Here is a 13,547-nt window from a genome sequence, read left to right as displayed (position 1 = left end):
TTGTACCACCATCAGATTTAGAAACATATGATGCACTAGGGAGCTAAGATGTCTAATTTTTAAACTAGGTCATCCTGTACTTTTTACTCTGTCTTCATAAAAACCAAAGAAATAATTCTTCCAATACTGTCTCCAGCTCTCTTCTTAGAGCTGAGTGGCAAGATGCTGCCCCTGCACTGCTGAGTGCGCTTATCTCTTCCCCCCTTACTTGCATTGGCTGATGATCCATTCTTGTACTGGGCCTAGGCCCACTGTCTTGACAGTCTCTCAGGCCTTTCCTCTTGGATTATTGAGCAATTCCTCTACATTATAATAGGCAAGTCTCAAGGATAATCATTATCCCCGCTCAGAAAAGTGAAGCCATCTTTGCTTTTTCTACTAGTTGCTTCATCTTTTTAGATGGCTTTATTATTTCTTACCTGCAGCCTTTAGGGTAGGAGATTTTTTTTCCCTGGCATAGACCCTTTAGATAATTTCATAAAATCTTTGGACCTATTAAAATGTTTTTTAAATAATGAAAGAAAATGCCAAATTTCAGTAAGAGGTTAATGAAAATAAAGATAGAATTTTTTTCTCCCAACCAGATTAACAGATAGATCATCATCCTCTCTTCACTCAAAACCTCTGCTGTAGAGAGAGAGGACAAGGCTAAGATCTCCAGTTTGCTTAGAGAAATTTAACCATTTAAACTATAAATGTGCATACCATTAAGCAAAAATCCTATCTGAAAACACTTGTTAGGGAAAAAAGAAATTAATAGACAATAAACTTGCCTATAGTTTGAAAAGAACCATTATCCTTCCACCACCCTTTTACTTAAGTAAAAACTAACAATCAGTGTTGCATCTTTTGGTGAGAGAACCATTACAAATAAATGAAGAGGTTTGTTCTATGATTTATTAAAAAACAGGTGCAGAGGTTTCCTATCAAAGATATGAATATGGTTAATCTGAGGGTACCTTTCCTTGCAATACATAAGGTAGAACCGAAGAAAAGTTAGAACATCTCATGGGTAACAGTTTCTTACCAACCCATTTTTTTTCCAAGCAAGTTTTTTAAAAAATATATATATATTTAATGTATTGATGAGGAGCAGTGTGGCAGAGAATGGGCAAAAAAGCTGACCTTGGAATTAAGAAATCCAGTCCTGCCTTAGGCACAGAGTCAGCGTATGACTCCGGGCAAGTCATTAACCTCAGTAGTCCAGAAAACTCTCCAAACATCATAAATTGCAGAGAAGGTACTGATTTGCATTGGTAGAGGGACTTTTCTTACTGGGAGTTCCCTATGTTACTAAAGTCTCAGGTCTGATAAAAACAAAGTAATATATACTGAATGAAGTATTTGAAGATTAATTCAAAATTTGTATTGCCCTTCCTGATGTAGAATTAAAAAAATCTAAAGGAAGACCATTTAACTCATTCTTCTCATGTAAAATTGGGTCAGGAAAATAAAAATTCTTTGTGGAAACATTAGCTATCTATTTCAGGCTGAGGTTAAGAATAGTTAAAAGGAGAAAATTTGAGTCTACTTGTTAAGTGACTGTGAAGAAAACTATGTAAACTGTGGAAGCATTTGTAATCTTTTATTTAATCTCTTTTCACATAGTATAAATGGCAGAGGCAGCGACATTTTATCATAATTTTCTGTGCATGTTTTATCAGGAGAAACCACAGAAATGCTTCATATATCCTTTTACCAAAGCAGGATAGTCTATGAGCTGAGTTAAAAGATAACAAGATTTGTTTCAGTTCTGGGCCCAGCACTAGCCTGTTCTTCTGGCATCATTGACAATTGAGCTCTAATCATGGAGCACAATGAAGAACAGGATCAGTGGGTAATAGGGAGCCACTGGAGGTTTTTGAGGAGAGTAGTTACATGATCAGAGAGCTGTGTCAGGAACGATGTGTAGGATGGATTGTAGGGGAAGAGAGACTAGATGCAGAGAGGCTCTTGCAGTAATCAAGGCAATAAGCACCAGAATTAAGGTGGTAAGAGTAGGTATGGAGGAGAGAGAGAACAGGTAAAAGAAAGGCAATTAAGCAACTAATTTGATAAGAGTCACAAAAAGGAGTCAGAGGCAACAGAAAGGATTCCAACCTGGATGACAGTGGAAAATCAGGGTTATGTGAACAGATATAGGGAAGTCAGAAGGAAGAGTAGGTTTGGAGAGGAGAAAGTAAGGGAACTATCGAATTCAGTGTTAGGCATGTTGAGTTGGTCAGTATGTGCAAGTCAAAACTGTTAATAAGAAAACACTTAGATGGCAGAAGTTTCTCCTAGAAATTTAAAATTAGAAAAAACGACTTGGCCATTAACAGGGTTTGGACAGTAGCTATGAGATGGGTGAACTAAAAATCCCGTACTGGTGGGCCTGTAGAAGAAACTTTTCTGATTTGTTAGGACCTTACAGAGCTTTTGCCTGGTTGGAAGAAACCAGAGTCCTTTTCAAACTGTGCTGGGGAGTAGAACTTTAGCCATGGTCTACCTTGATCTCTGTCCCTAATTTTAATAGCTTATATAGCGTCATATTTCTACTACAGAGGAAAGAAGTTGTTTGTAAATACATAGAAAAGCTATACCTTTCTCAAAATGGGTATGCTGGGTTAGGATTACTGTTTAATTCCTATCCTTCAAGTCAGTTTAGTTACAGCAGATTTTTTAGTTTTATTCCTAAAATATTTATATTTAGTCATTCCTCCATCTTTCTGAGGAGCTGATAGAATAGAATTTAAATATCCAGATTTCAAAGTCAGTTCTTCCTCCAGATCTCTTTGGACCCTTTCATGTAGGTATACCCCGAAAATACACCTCACATTTCTAGAGAGAAACTAAGTTTCTTGAGTCTAATGGGCTAATAAGACTGAAGAGTGGGGAACCTGTGGCCTCAAGTGTATTGTTCTGACTGAATCCAAACTTCACTTTGGATTCAGTCAAAGGGCCATGCTAGAGGACCTAGAGGGCCACATGTGGCCCCTGGACTGAGTTCTCCAGTCAGTCAAAAATGACTTTTGCTGAGCTCTGCTTCCTAAGCCTCCTTAAAGTAATAGAATAAATGTATTTTTTCTTCTTGACTCATGGTGTAGATACTAGCGATCATAGTTCTTGATTCTACAGGTCTAGTTGCCATGGCATCCTTAACATTAGAGAAATATCTGTCAGTTCCAGGTGACTAAACACAGGTTGAACATTACTTGGGTGAACAGAAGGAGGAGGAATAATTTAGTGAGTGGTATATACCAAGAGAAGTATTCCCCATGGATTTTTTCCCATAGTGAGCAAGGCTTTTTCAGTATTGTGTCTTCATTGTTTTAAAGAATACTCCTTACTGTTGAGATGTAAATAAAGCAAGGTTTTTCTGGGCCTTTTTCAAGAAATTTTGAGTTTTCTTCAACATGGCAGTAAAATGTAAATAATGTTGTAGTAATCAAATGTTATGTTACTGGAATAAAGTTCATACTAAACAAAACAAGCATTTTGGGGGAGCAAAATGAATCTAAAATGAATGTTTGCTTCAAGAAAATGAGAGGTTGCAATATCCAGAGTGGTTAAAGGCTTTATGCATTTGAATTGTTTGGTGTTCAAGCTAACTATTGCTTTGAATAATTTTATTAGAATAAAAAAGAGAATTTATCATTGTAAATGATTCTGTGAGTATGTTTCAATCCAGCAAGAAGGGAAGAACAAAAGAAACCAAACAAAATATAGTTTACTTGAATCTCATAAAAATGTCTTGCACAAGAATTGAAGAAGCATGGGAAAATATGTGTTCTTTTATAAAAACAATGTTTTCCTTGAAGTTGCTTCAAGATTACGGAAGTTCACATCACATATTGGTATGTGTATATGTTTATATAAGTAAGGGCTCTGTGTACCATGAAAAGTATGTGATGTCAAGAGTTGCAATATTTGTTACTTTAAATTGTTAGGACTACATCTAAATTGACTGCACAGCTGTAGTACATTATTCATTCAGAAATACTACAAATTCATTTTCCCAAACAAGCCTATTTCCTTGGGTCAAAAAACACTTCTCCCTTTATTCTTTCTTCTTCCCATACTTTTTTTTTTTAGAGTTATCCTCCATCCTCTTTGCTACTGACAAAAATAATTACCAGATGGAAAGTAGTTTTCTGTAGATAAACTTGCAGAAATATGGCCTTCAGTATTAAATAAAGCATGTTTTATTTGTCTCTCAGTACTCTGAATTACTGAGTGAAGTGTATGTAGAGTGGGTAAATTTTACCTCCAGCTTAAAAATAAAATGCAAATTACCTAGCTTTAATCAATTCTGCTATGTAAAAATTCAAATTTATAGACCTTTATAGAAGGTCTTTTTTTTTTTTTTTTTACAATTTGCTATGTCTTTTTTTTAAAGTCAGCATTTAGTGTATTTAAAATAAGTGGCATTTTAAAAGTTTTACAAGTAATTTTTCAAAAATGAATATAAGGTGAGATAAATCTGTAATTTAAGACACATGAAATTTAAATGTATATATTGAGATACACTGTGCATAAGGAACTATTCTTCAAGCATTTCTGAGATAATATTATATATTTAAAGCACTTTTTAGTGAATTGAGCAAAGTACCACATGAGATGTATCATGTTTTGTCCTATATTATATCAATTCATATAGGCTTGAACTGAATATTTAGTCTGGAAGAGACCTTAGAGATCAATTAGCCAACTCCTTCATTCTACAGATAAAAAAACTGAGACCCAGAGAGATTAAAGTAATATGCCCCACCCCAGCCCCCAAATCACACATTTTATGCTTTTGTTTGCTATGTGAAAAGAAGTTGATTTTTGTTTAGCAACTGATGGAAAATATTTAAAAATTCTTTATCCCTCAAGAAAAAAGGTTAGATGAAGGGGGAAAAAAAAACTAAAGATCACACCTTTGTTCATTTTAAGGTTTTACTTCTGCCTTCAGGTGCTTGTAGGATAATATTTTTATCTTTAGTTTTCAGTGTCATTTGAAATTCTGATTGGTCCTGATAATCACCCTGAAACCTTGAAGCACTTAGCTAGTAAATAGCTAAACTTAATTAATACTCTTGAGTGCTGTGTCAACTTCATTTCCCTATTAGATGCACTTTTCCTCAAGTAAAATCCTATTTGTCTTGTTTTTCTAGTGGAGTTGATATTATAGAGTGGGGAAAAATCCACCTCTGCTAAAAGGACCCTAAGTGTAATCAATCACTGTTCACATCTCTTCATTGGCTTTTAGCAAGCTTTTAGAGGGTCTCCTCTGAAGGGAAATGCTGCCCTTGGGGATAACTGAGGTTTCCCAGAAGAGATTATCATCTAACCAGTCTCACTTCTTTTGAGGGAATACTTTGATGGATTTGTGATCGCTTGTACTCCTACCACCTGTGCAGATTGCCGCCCCCACCACCCTTCTCATCCAACTGGAATCTCTTCTTTGTCCTTCTGTATGTAAAGTGATCCTCACAGAGGATGTACCTTCCTCTTAAATATCTCAAGTATACTAGAATAACGGTTTATCTTTCCATCATTTCCCATAAACGATGTCCACCCTTACACCTACATCACTGCTTAACACAGAATAGTTCTGAACTTTGGGTAGGAAATGACACCTTCAGCTGGGGTTGGAAGAAAGCCAAGAAGCTAGGAGGCAGAGATGAGGAAAGAGGGAACACCAGGCAAGGGGGAAAGCCAGTGAAGATTCTCAGAGATGGCTGATGAAGCATCTTGTGCTGAGAAACAGCAGGGAGGATAAGGTCACTGGATCACACGGTACAGGAAAAGGAGTAAGATCAGAGGAATTGAGAAGAAAACTGGAAAGGTTGAAAGGGGGCAGGTTGTGAAGTTTAAAAGCCAAACAGAATTTTATTTTTCATCCTGAAGATAAGGAGCCCCTGGGGTTTATGGAATGGAGGTTGCATGGGGTGATAGTGCTACCTACTAAGTGGAAGGAGGCAGTGGAGGGAGGATTGGCTTGAGCCAGAAAGACCAACCAACAGTCTCTTGGATTAGTTCAGGCATAACATGATTTAAGTCCTTTGCCAGGGTGGTAGCAGGGTCAGAGGAAAGAAAGGCATGTATGGGAGAAATGTTGCTAAGGTATAATCAATAGAATTTGGCATTCTTTTGGACATGGAGAATGAGAGAGAATGAGAGTTGAGGCTGACACCTAGATTTCAAACCTCGGGTGACTGGGAGGATGGTGGTGTTCTTACCAGCAGTAGGAGTGTTATCCAAATAATCACTCTGTGATTAATTCTTTCAGTTAAAAAAATCAGAGGTCCCCTTGGTTTTTCTTTTCCTTCTGTTATCTCATTCATTTAACAAATATTAATCATCTGCTGTTTGCAGATCATGATACGAGTGGAGATAAATTGCTTGGGTAGGTATGATCCCTGCACTCATTGAACTTATATTCTAGATGGAAATAAGACACAGAATCAGATAACTAATAGATGATATTACGTGAGAAGTACATAGAAGGTATTCTGATGTAATGGATAAAATTCTGAATTTCAGAAGAGCTGAATTCAAATACTGCTTCCGATAACTGTACAACTGCTGGCAAGTCATTTAATCTCTGAATCTCAGACAGCTTTCTGAAATCAAGAAACTTATGGGTAGATTTCAGAATCCACAGACTTGGAGGGAGAAAAAATGACATCTTTATTTTCATTAATGTTTGATTTCCTTTGTAATTGTATATCTTTTGTTTTATGCACTTAAAAACATTATTCTGAGAAAGATTCCACATGCTTTATCAGACTTCTTGAAGTTCAGAAACCCTTCTCAAAGACCTAAGTTACATGCAGTTTGCATCTGCTTTACCAGGAGATCAGACACTTGCATGAAGAATGCATCAGAGTTGCAAAATAAAGTACTATGTGAGGTCTGTGCTCATGAGGGAGAGGCAGGCAGAGAAGACTACATGGAGAAGATGGTATTTGAGTTGGGCTTTTAAAGGATGGATAGAAATTCAACAGGCAAAAAAAGAAAAGGGAGGACATTCCTGACATTAGGAGCAGCTGTATTGATAATGCATTTTTACTTAGGATTAATATAATTTTGCTTCATAATGAGGTCTTGCCCATTAAGGGGAGTTTGATTAGGGAAGATTTGTAGGAAGGCCCACACCTTTTGTTAATTGTCTAATGAGTCACTGGTTCTCAAGGGTTGTGATGCCTTCTGGCTCTGAAAAATGTGTAAATACTCTGAAGTGAGGTTTTACTTTGGGACTTAGTTTTTGGAAGAAGGTGTGTGCCAGATGAGACTCTGGGAAGCTGGGAAGCAGCCCCTGGCTTTGAAAACCCAGATGTTGGTGCTTCTCTCTCTGGTAACTATGTATGTATGGTCAGACAGTTGGATCTGCCTGGTGATTTGTGATGTATGTATTGCTTATTCTCAGGTAGCTGGAACCACTGTCTGTTGATCTTGATTTCTCTGTATTTTCTCTGAAGTTCAGGGTGCTGACTAAGTGAATGATAGATGTGCTTGATTAAAGTGATTGTTGACCCCTCAAAAGTTGCCTTTCCTTTTAGAAAAGCAGATCAAAGAACCTGTGATAGCAGACCCTCCTTTGTATGTTGGGGTCCTTGCTTTTACAGTAGCTAACAAACAAAGGCACAGTGTATCTCTCATAAGTAGACAATGGTTCATTTTTTGAGAAGTATAGACTGAAAAACTGAAAAGTCTGCAAAGGTAGGGTGGTTCCAGATTTTGAAGGGCTTTAAATTCTAGGCAAAGGAATTTGAACTTGACTCAGATGGAAGTAGGGAGCTATTAAGGATTTTGAGCAGGAGTGACATGACCAGAGGTGTAAGAGATTATTTTGCCCATAGCATAAAGTTTGGATTGGAGAAAGAAGCGAAATGGGAAGACCAACTAGGAAAATACTATTAGATTTCAGGTAAGTGGTAATAAGGGCCTACATGGTAGCAGTGAGAGTAGAGAGGTGAGAAGAGATACAAAATAAGATTTGTTTACCACATAAGATAATTTTGGGAGATGGAAATGTCAAAGACAACCCCAAAGTTATAAGCATGGGAGACAATATGCAGAGTGGAAGAATAAATTTAGGGGAGAAGATATGGTTTGTAGCTTTGGGACATGGAAACTTTCGTTTGAGGTGCTAGTGAAACATCTAAGTAGAAGTAGGCAACTGGGCATGTGAGTTTGAAACTCAAGAGAGGTCAGATCTAGAGAAACATATTTGGAACTCAGCTAAATAAAGATGATTAATTGAAATTGTGAGATTGAATGAGATTGCCAAGAGATAGCATTAAGAAAAAGGGAATAATGACTAGATCTTTGATTGCTACCTAGATTAAAGGATTAAACATAATGGATAGAGAAGTAGTGGGAATGGTAGTAAGGGCCCAGAAACTTTCTTCAGTTGAATCCACTGGTTTAGGTCTTCATATAATTAGACTTCTTGCTATATAGAGGTAGACAATTTATGTGTGTGATGCAAAGTGTATGAGCCAAATAGGTGTGTATTTCACAAAACAAACACACAAAAAACCTTCAGGTGATAGTTATAAATGAAATAATTTCTAAAAGCAAGCATGAAAGATGTTAAATGCCACGGTAATTAAGGTATAGGGAGAGAAGGTGTTCAAATAAACCATCCCCCTCCCTTTCAAATAGTGTTTCTTAAATACCTATTCCACTATTGGTAAATATTTTTAGTTAAACCATGAAAATGAAGCCTATTTCACACTCTGGTGGAGTTCTTTAAAATTTTTGTTAAACAATCATTGATTAAGTTGAGTATTTGTTCAGAATGTGCCCAGCTTTGTAAACCCACACTCTGCACAATACTTGGCATATAGTAGGTGCTTACTAAATGCTTGTTGACATAACATAAGAAATTTTCAGTTTGGCAGCTTTTAATTGTCTAACTGCAGTCTAGTGAAAAAGACAGAAGTATTCATGGCTGGAACAGTAAGAGAGTGATATAATCAGGGCTTGACGTTGCCTTTGTGCTGGTTTGCTTTCCAGTGCTATGGAGAAGGTCACAGAGCTGGACGCGTAAGAACCCATCGTATGAGAGAGAAGTCTATTTGGTTCCAGATACGTAAACAGCGAAAATCTTTATTCAGCTTCTCATTTCTGCTGGTCTGGGATTGTAAGGCTGGGAAGGATCTAAATTTCATATTTAGGAGTAAAATTGAAAAGAGAAACAAATGGAGATTGATTTCAGGAACAAAAGTACAGCAGCTGAGACTGTGGTTTCTCAGGATGTTTATCTTGCTATGTCAGGAACCACAATACAGAATCCTATAAGTCATTTGGATTAAGGCAAGTCAGAAACAGGCTGTCCTAGCAACAACATAGTTTTATACAAACTATAACTTTCTTTCAGAGTTCATACAGTTTTTCTTGGATTTAGTTGGCATGGGTGTGTCTATTGTCTCCCACAATTATACATTAAAAAGTGAGGTATCAAATCTCTCTCTCTCTCTCTCTCTCTTTTTTTTTTTTTTAAACATTCTTAGTGTTATAACTCTTCCAAGGTAGATTCTGGCCTACTAGCATTTATAAAAAGTCAACAGAGCCATCTGTGTCTATAAAGTCATGGAGTATTAGAGCCTAAGGGCACATTAAAGATTATCTAATCCAATCCCTAAATCTTATAAATGAGGCTAGAAAAGAAAGAATTCTGGTACAATCTCCATATTTTATAGCTGAGGGTAGAGAATAAGTCATGGTCAGTGACAGAGCAGGGAGTAGCCTAGAGTCTAGGTCTTTAAAGCAATATAGGAATACCTTGTGTCAAAATCAGTTTAATTTAACCTACATTATTAAGAACATGTGTGCAATACTTTTCTGAAAATCAAGACCATTTTGACTTCCAGGTTATTCATGAATGGTGGTTGAGGAGAGTGACGTAGTTGAACCCCTTTATACAGAGAGACGCTTAGTACACGCATGTACAATAATGGATTTGCTAGCAAAGCAAGGAAAAATTGAAAGAGAGAGTTATTATCCATCAATCAGTATTTCATTGGTGAGAGAATTTTACAGTTGGGAAAAAAAACTTAGAGGTCCTAGAGTTATAGAATTTGAAGCTTAAAAAAAAAACAAAAAACCCAAACCTTTTCTCCTCATTTTACAGATGAGGAAATTGAGACCCAGGGCAAAAGGGAGACACCATCTTATAAAAGGCCTGGAATCCCTGGCAAAAAAAATCCAAACTTTTCTTGTTAGACATTTATTAAGCTATTGAAAATTTTTCTTTTAAACAGAGGGCTGTCATGACTCTGTGTGTGTGTGTGTCTGTCTGTCTGTCTGTCTATCTATCTGTCTGTACCAGTGTAAAAGCAGAAAGTAAGTACCATGAGGACGAAGGGATGTACCCAATGTCACACATGTGGTATTGTTGATACTAATTCTGAAATTTACATAGCAAATTGGTTTATTGTATGCCCTGTCCTGACTCTTACTTAGAACATGTTTACTGGATATGTGTATTTTCTCCAAAAAAGGAAAGGAAATGTTCATTAATTTACTTGAAACAATCTTGCCTAAATGAAGATCTAGTAGAACAGGAAACTGAGATAGATAAAAATAAATAAATTCCTCCTCCCTCCCTCTGCCTTTCTTTTCCCTCTTTTTTCTGTCCTTTAGATTGAGTTGATGTAAATATTTGAGGCTGTATCATCTTATTATTGAAGAACAGGCAGTTATCAATTTACAAAGTGTGGCAGAAGGATCGAATTCATACAGAAGTTCATACGTCAAGTCAATTGTCTGTAACTCAGAAAGAATTTTCTCATAGAAACAATGTTATCCATGGTGGTTAGGTTTCCTGGGTTAGCTCATAGAAGCAATTTAATTTTTAATTAGTACTATGCTAATAGTACTAGAAAGACAAATGACTACAAATAATAAATACATTCTGAGAGAAAACACAGTCACATTCCAACTCAGAATACTGAGAGCATGTATCTCTCTGCACTGCAGTGCAGTCAGTAATGGGCTCCTCTCCTTCCCTTCTGAGGGACAAAATCTCAGAGTGTTTTTCTAGGTCCCCTGTGGTTGCTTGGGTGGCTTAAGGTGAGAGAGTTCAGTAAGACAGAGGATGGCACCAGAAATCTATAATGCAGAACTGAGGATGACCTGTACCTTTGGGGATGCTTCCTGGTCTTATTCTGGCTCCCTGATCATGTTCTGGTGAACACAGAAACAATGACGTGAACCTTTTTGTTTTTTTTTTCTGTGAGACCTAGGGATTGGCCTGCCTGCTTTCACTTAAGAGTGGAACTTTTAACAGATGGGGGTTAAAAGGCTCCCTATGGAAAGTTTCCTGTAGGAGCAAATGGGCCCTTTGGGTACACAAAGGACTGAAATATGATTAATCTAGTATTTCAGATGAAAGGAGGAATCAAGTTGTTCTAAGCGCAGGGTTGAGGCACAAGAGGGAATCGGGGGGAAGGAGAGAATCAGGATCTGCAGATGGTGATTCTATTCATTTTGGGGTAAACCAGAGGAGGCCAGTGCTAGGGCTGTGGAAACAGCTTGGTTGGAGAAGGAGCCTTAATTTCCCCTGATCTCCTTCCTCACCACTGGGCTGGCCATCTCCAGAGGCCATCTGGAGTAAAGAGAAGGGGGGAGGGGCAGAGAGGTTCCAAGCAGCCCCAAGAGAAGGAGAAAAGAAAAAAAGGGGAGGGAAATTTCAAGCAGCAATGAAGATGAGAGAGAAGGGAAGCTCCCTCAGCCACCCTATCCCGGGGCTCTTTCAAGATGCTGGTCCTCTCAGTCTTAAGTCTGGAGCTGCCTGTAACACCAGTAGTCTCTAAGAAATCAAAATACATCTTCACACAGCTGTCCAATGAAAAATAGGACTAGAAAACTGAAAAATTGTGTAAGTATTTTTTCTAAATGTACATCCATGACCTAGCTTGATAGTTTGTGGTAATGCCTGGTATCATGTTTCATTGAATATATGTATACATTTTTAAATGTTTCTTAAAGTCCATTCTAAATAATCATGCAGAAAAAAATTTGGAAAAATACTGCATTATGGACCATTACCTCAGATTTTTTTTTAAAAGAGTATTATGTGAATATATTCTGAGAGGAATCTTACAGATTTTCACTGTGTTTCCTCAAATATTTGTCAAGAAGAGAATCTCTTGGTCAGGGAAGATGAGGATGAATTGGGACATTAAATACTGGGGCTTTTGCTCACCTGTTTTGTATTACCTCTAGTCTCTTTGAGATAAACCAGGATGAGATTAAAACCAAAACAAAACCCGAAGAAGAAGAATAACAATATTGATAAGTTTAGCTGTAAAACCACAGACCTGGACTAAGCATTAGCCAAGTCAGCCTTATGTACTAATATGTACTTAGTATGGGACAATCCAGGGATTTGATTTCTGTTTTGTTCATTTTTCCTGGAGGTTCTTAGAAAAACCAAGGAAGGTTTGTAAGAAGTTCAGTCCCGCAACATCTGGTCTAGAAAATTGTTCTTCTTGTTTTAACAATCCAGTTTAAAAAAAGGTTAAGGGTGGGATTGAAGATACAGGTGAGCAGTCTAAGTCATGATAATAGCTCTGGTATAGGGCGATCAAGGAACAGGCTTCTTTCTGTGGTAAGGAAAAAGGGAAAGAGGAAGAGGGTTTTGTGGGGACAAAGTGGTTACTTGGCAACTAATAAGGTAAGATAAATGGAAGAGACAAAATCCAGGGGTACCTCCCTCCTTTGGAGGCACAAGGGAAGTAATTTAGGCAGCAGCAGTGAAAGTTAGGGGCAGGGGGAGAAGAGGAGGTGTGGAGAGAGCTCTCTCTGCAGTTTCAGACGGGAGCAGAACAACCAGAGAGAGATGTCCTTGGAAAGATGGTATTACCTGATGGATTGCTGATTGCAGTTGTTGACTTGGATAACATGAGATGTTATTTTTTTTTAACCTTGAAGAGAGTCTGCCTGGGAATTTACTGGGGAAAAATACACATATAGTCATTAATTACTAGTTCAAAGGCACAACTTTTATTTCATTCAGACATTTCAAAATTTTTCTTTATTGAACTTGCCAGTATCTCATATAGATAAAATGAAAGGAATGAGAAAGGCTTGATTTGATGTCTTTTAAGTGATGTTATTTTTGTAATTAATGCAAAGGAAATGAAACATTTAGAAATGACAGAGTCAACCAACACAAAAGTCAGGAAGTCTTTGAATGGTACATGGCATCAACCATGTTCTTACAAGACAAAAAAGATAAGTTGAGTAGAAAATTGCCCAGCTGACACATTTAGTATTCTTTAGCCTGGAAATCACAATTTAATCCAGACTAAAATACAAGTACATTAAAGGATTTCATTTTTCCTTATTTGAGCAAGAAGCTTTCACTGTATTGTCGTATTCTTCCAGATACCCAGCTAGGGAAAAGACTCCCTACTGAAAGGAAACCCTGACCACTTGAATATATACAACAAGTGAGTAAAATCCTCCCACACCCTATACCCCTTAGAGGGAATATGCCTTCAAAATCTGGTTTATCCTAATCCAGTTTTTTAAAAATGTTTTTAATTCTCTAGGGAGGGAAGATA

The 13,547-nt window shown here is 37.2% G+C and overlaps 1 protein-coding gene across 19 annotated transcripts in view; it reads left to right on the top strand.

Moving 5' to 3' along the window:
• The window catches only part of STARD13 (StAR related lipid transfer domain containing 13), a 750,665-nt gene that overhangs the window by 638,661 nt on the left and 98,457 nt on the right, over positions 1–13,547 (top strand). The window contains exon 1 of one of the 19 annotated variants that reach the window (XM_072616433.1): positions 4,338–11,857. The exons of the other annotated variants lie outside the window; for them this stretch is intronic. The gene's annotated coding sequence lies outside the window, so the exon portion shown is untranslated. Of the gene's footprint in view, positions 1–4,337; positions 11,858–13,547 lie in introns of those variants that run through there. 19 annotated transcript variants of the gene reach the window in all.

This window comes from Notamacropus eugenii, chromosome 5 (assembly GCF_028372415.1).
Source record: "Notamacropus eugenii isolate mMacEug1 chromosome 5, mMacEug1.pri_v2, whole genome shotgun sequence".
In the NCBI taxonomy this organism is placed as follows: Eukaryota; Metazoa; Chordata; class Mammalia; order Diprotodontia; family Macropodidae; genus Notamacropus; species Notamacropus eugenii.
Note: the sequence above shows the minus strand (reverse complement) of the source record. Positions and strands in the feature narration are given on the sequence as shown.